Source organism: Melanostigma gelatinosum, assembly GCF_949748355.1.
Source record: "Melanostigma gelatinosum genome assembly, chromosome: 15".
Lineage (NCBI taxonomy): Eukaryota > Metazoa > Chordata > Actinopteri > Perciformes > Zoarcidae > Melanostigma > Melanostigma gelatinosum.
This window is the reverse complement of record NC_136648.1, coordinates 116,618-122,500: the sequence shown is the minus strand read 5'-3', so window position 1 is coordinate 122,500 and position 5,883 is coordinate 116,618.

Below are 5,883 nucleotides of genomic sequence, written 5' to 3'. Positions count from 1 at the left end.
TTCAGGTTTATAGTTAGGGCTGGTTCAGGATTATAGTTAGGGCTGGTTCAGGTTTATAGTTAGGGCTGGTTCAGGTTTATAGTTAGGGCTGGTTCAGGATTATAGTTAGGGCTGGTTCAGGTTTATAGTTAGGGCTGGTTCAGGATTATAGTTAGGGCTGGTTCAGGTTTATAGTTAGGGCTGGTTCAGGTTTATAGTTAGGGCTGGTTCAGGTTTATAGTTAGGGCTGGTTCAGGATTATAGTTAGGGCTGGTTCAGGTCTATAGTTAGGGCTGGTTCAGGTTTATAGTTAGGGCTGGTTCAGGTCTATAGTTAGGGCTGGTTCAGGTTTATAGTTATGACTGGTTCAGGTCTATAGTTAGGGCTGGCTCAGCTTTATAGTTAGGGCTGGCTCAGCTTTATAGTTAGGGCCGGCCCTTACTTATGCTGCTGTAAGTTTAGACTGCTGAAGGTTTTCGTAGGATACATCGAGCTCCTCTCTTTGTGCTTCCTCTCCTCACAGGTTTCCATGGATCGTGGTCTTACCTCGTCCATGGTGGTGCCTCCTGCCGTAGCCCTGCGTATAGCCACTGATACTATTATGAACTTCTCCCTGGGATAGAAATCCCTCTTCTGTTGCTCTCTCTGAGTTTCACCTCCTCGTTATAGTTCTTTATGGGAGTTTTCCTCTTCCGATGTGAGGGTCCTGGGACAGAGGAGGTTGTGTGTTCTACAGATAGTAAAGCCCTCTGAGGCAAATACAAATAGAATATTAATATAATTGAAATATTTAATGTCTAAATGATAAAAAGTGCTCCATATTTAAGTCTCTGTGACGGACGACTTTTTATTTCATTTTCCAGTGTGGAAGTTCAAATAGAAACGTTGATTTCAGGCGAGGTTGGACAAAGTTTTTCTGACAAACATAAACTGAGACGTAACTCGCATATCAGTCTATCACACAGTAAATCATATGAATGAAAAACAACAAGAAAGAACTGGTCAACATGAACTAAACGCCATTAGTCCATGTTTTATTATATGCTGCAAGATGAAGACAGTCGACCAGGTTTTTATAAATATAAATGAAAATGTTTTAATTTGAAGAAGTTGCTATGAAATAGGCAGAAAGCAGGTTTCCTAAGTTTTTTTTAGCTCCACTCTTTAACTGTGAGCTTTTAATTACATGGAACTGTTTGTTCATTAAACCCACGCTTGGTTTCAAAGCGACGTGTATTTATTTACAAGTGTTAACTGAAATGATTCAGATTAACAGACAGCTTAACAGAAAGAGTGCTGACATGAGTCTTTAAACCAGATGAATGGTTGATCTCTTCCTTCCTCTCAGCTAGAAGCACTCTGATGTGAGTGGGAGTGTTAGTGCCCCGCCCCCCCCTCCTCCAGGCTGAACCAGGAGACTTTAAAATGCCAAACCTCAGAATCTGTCACCTCACGTTACCTTCAGAGTGTGAACCTGAACGCTGCATTTACTGCTCAAAGCAAACGTGGAGGAGCAGCTGCTGTAGAGCACCCGGGGATCAACATGAGGTTCAGGGTCTCAGTCAAGGACAGGAGGAGCTGGGGATCGGACCGCCACACACACACACACACACACACACAATATCACACACACACACACACACACAGGCTACTCCAAGGAAGTAGCCTGCCTGTATGTGCCAGTAAGAACATTTTAATGAAATTAAAAACATTTACTGTTTACTCTGTACTGTTTAAATCAGGCTGCTCCTCCGATGACGATGAGTCATCTGTCGCTCTGCTCTGTGGGTGTTTGGACAAACTGACTCTTTGGTGAAGCCAAAATGAAGTGCGAAAAAAGATACTGACCATCTGAATGAAAACAGAGCAGAGAGTCAATGAATGAAGGAGAGGCGGTACCTCTGCAACTAGTGCCTGTAAATCTGCAACTAGTCCCTGTAAATCTGCAACTAGTCCCTTTATATTTGCAACTAGTCCCTTTATATTTGCAACTAGTCCCTGTAAATCTGCAACTAGTCCCTTTATATTTGCAACTAGTCCCTGTAAATCTGCAACTAGTCCCTGTAAATCTGCAACTAGTCCCTTTATATCTGCAACTAGTCCCTTTATATTTGCAACTAGTCACTGTACATCTGCAACTAGTCACTGTACATCTGCAACTAGTCACTGTACATCTGCAACTAGTCCCTTTACATTTGCAACTAGTCCCTTTATATCTGCAACTAGTCCCTTTATATCTGCAACTAGTCCCTATAAATCAACATCTAGTCCCCAGATCTCTTGGGTCTAGATCTTTCAATTTTAATTCATTTCAAGTAGAAGATTGGCAGTTCGATCCATGGCTCCTCCAGTCCATGTTGACGTTTCACTGAACCCCAAATTGCTCCCGAAGGCTGTGCCATCGGTGTACGAGTGTGTGTGAATGATGACATAGTTCTGCTGGGCAGGTGGCACTTTGCATGGTAGCTCCTGCCATCGGTGTATGAATGTGTGTGAATGGATGAATGATGACATGTAGTGTTAAAGTGCTAGAAAAGTGCGATACAAGTACAGTCCATTTAAATCAACATCTAGTCCCCAGAGCTCTATAAAGAGTCCACAGGTCCTGTTTAAAACAATGGAAGCCAACATGGCAGCAAGAGGCCTGTTTTAAAAAAACCTTGATTAGCAACAGGAAAACACTGTAATTCATGCTTTCTTTTTTGTTTCCACAAATGTTTGCTGTTTTTGTACTACATTCTATTTAGGGTTGGGGTTAGGGTTTTTACATTCTGATGTACAGTGCAAAATGAAACCTTTGGAAATGCTTTAACACTGATTGGTTTTACAATGTGAAGATAAATCAATATTTTCATCATTGTGCAGTCCGGGTTTTGTGTGTGTTTTTGGTCAATATATTCAAGTATTTTACATTTTTTAAGATCGTATGAACCGTGTGCCCGACAGCAACAAGATTAGGTTCATATAAACTATTTCAAAAGATCTGAGGTGTTCTGCTACTTGTGTGTGTGGTTGTGTGAAACAAAAAACTGTAATTTATCTTAGAATTATGTGTCATTTTCTTTCATGTCTTGCAATTTTATTGTTTATTTGAAACATCTTGAATCAAGTGATCAAGTCAGTCTGTTCTCTGCTCCTCTGTCACTGTGTGGTTTGGATGGGCCAGCAAACAGGACAGAAGCAGACTTCAACAGACTCTCAGGTCTGCAGAAAGGATCATTGGTTCCAGCATGCACTCCATCCTGGACTTGTTCACCTCCAGAGTCAGGAAACGGGCTGGAAAGATCTCTGCAGACCCCTCACACCCTGGACACAACCTGTTCCACCTCCTCCCCTCTGGTGGGCGCTACAGAGCTCTGTACACCAAAACCACCAGACACAGGAACAGCTTCTTTCCACTGGCCGTCACTCTGATGAACACTAATCAGACAAACTGCACTACTAACTCCATTCTGCACTATTACCTTAACTCCATTGACACAGACAGACAGACAGATATACACTTTTTGGACATATATTTATATTGTGCATAGTCGTTAAATGTTTATCCTTACATCTGTTCTACTTTTTAATTTTTTTGTCATTTGTTGTCCTTGTTTTTTATATATTTAAAAAAATGTTCCTGTTTATTTGTAAATTCTGTGTATGTACGTGGAGAGCAAAGAAAAACCGGAGTCAAATTCCTTGTATGTGTACGCGTACATGGCCAATGAATCTGATTCTGATTTAAACTGGTGACGGAATTTCTCCTCTGAGTAAAAGTGATTTTGAGTCAAAGGAAAAAAAGAGTCATTAAGATGTACTTCAGTGTTTCTGTTTTAATATTGTCACATGAGTTGCTGGAGACACAGATGAGCAGACTGGTGTCCTGACGACTGAACTCTGGTCTAATTTAGCAGCAGCAGAGTGTGAGTAAAGCTGTGGGTGTGAATGTCTTTGAATAGCAGCTTAGTGTGCTCAGTGATGGAGTAGCAGTTTGTAGTGGAGGTGGTGTTGAGGTTATCAGGCCTTCCCCCAGCTAACAGCACTGACGTATCCCGCAGCATGTCCACACACAAAAAATAGATCCTTCAGTTTGACTCACATGACGATCCTCCACCGCTCATCACGTTTCTCTGGACGTCTTCCCTCCTCGCAGTCCTTCTGCACAGTCACACCATTACTGCCTCCGTCAGACAGCTTTGAATGTTTCATCTTCACACAGAAAAACAGCTCACCTGTAAAAATAAACCTGATCGTTACCAACTGTTCTTCACAGTGGACACAGGAGGCGTAAGGCCTGTGATTGGCTCTTTGTATGAGACACTTAAAATGACAGATTTACAAAGTCTGTTTGTGGCAGATTCACAGGAGATTTTAAAAAATATGTTATTTTGTAAAACAACTCATAAAAGAGTAGACCAAATGTAACTAAGGGAGGAAGGTGAAGACAAAAAACAAGACTGGAATAAAAATAAGTTCATACTATAAGACAATAAAACATCGTGATACAAATTGATTTACACAGAGGCACGGTCAATCTGGCCCATAGGAATGTATTTCATATGCTTGTATACTTATATCACTTGCATGCACCTAGTATTTATGTGCACAGGTTGAGACTATTTAAATGGCAGATGGGTAAACGAAGCAGTGCGTGATGGACGTGTACGTAGCGGTGCACAACTTGTGATGGACATGTACGTAGCGGTGCACAACTTGTGATGGGCGTGTACGTAGCGGTGCACAACGTGTGATGGGCGTGTACGTAGCGGTGCACAACTTGTGATGGGCGTGTACGTAGCGGTGCACAACTTGTGATGGGCGTGTACGTAGCGGTGCACAACGTGTGATGGGCGTGTACGTAGCGGTGCACAACGTGTGATGGACATGTACGTAGCGGTGCACAACTTGTGATGGGCGTGTACGTAGCGGTGCACAACTTGTGATGGGCGTGTACGTAGCGGTGCACAACTTGTGATGGGCGTGTACGTAGCGGTGCACAACGTGTGATGGACATGTACGTAGCGGTGCACAACTTGTGATGGGCGTGTACGTAGCGGTGCACAACTTGTGATGGGCGTGTACGTAGCGGTGCACAACTTGTGATGGGCGTGTACGTAGCGGTGCACAACGTGTGATGGACGTGTACGTAGCGGTGCACAACGTGTGATGGACGTGTACGTAGCGGTGCATAACTTGTGATGGACGTGTACATAGCGGTGCACAACGTGTGATGGGCGTGTACGTAGCGGTGCACAACTTGTGATGGGCGTGTACGTAGCGGTGCATAACTTGTGATGGACGTGTACATAGCGGTGCACAACTTGTGATGGGCGTGTACGTAGCGGTGCACAACGTGTGATGGACGTGTACGTAGCGGTGCACAACGTGTGATGGACGTGTACGTAGCGGTGCACAACGTGTGATGGACGTGTACGTAGCGGTGCACAACGTGTGATGGACGTGTACGTAGCGGTGCACAACTTGTGATGGACGTGTACGTAGCGGTGCATAACTTGTGATGGACGTGTACATAGCGGTGCACAACTTGTGATGGGCGTGTACGTAGCGGTGCACAACTTGTGATGGACGTGTACGTAGCGGTGCATAACTTGTGATGGACGTGTACGTAGCGGTGCACAACGTGTGATGGACGTGTACGTAGCGGTGCATAACTTGTGATGGACGTGTACGTAGCGGTGCATAACTTGTGATGGACGTGTACATAGCGGTGCACAACTTGTGATGGGCGTGTACGTAGCGGTGCACAACGTGTGATGGACGTGTACGTAGCGGTGCACAACTTGTGATGGACGTGTACGTAGCGGTGCATAACTTGTGATGGACGTGTACGTAGCGGTGCATAACTTGTGATGGACGTGTACGTAGCGGTGCACATCTAACAATCCAGTGTAGTGACCC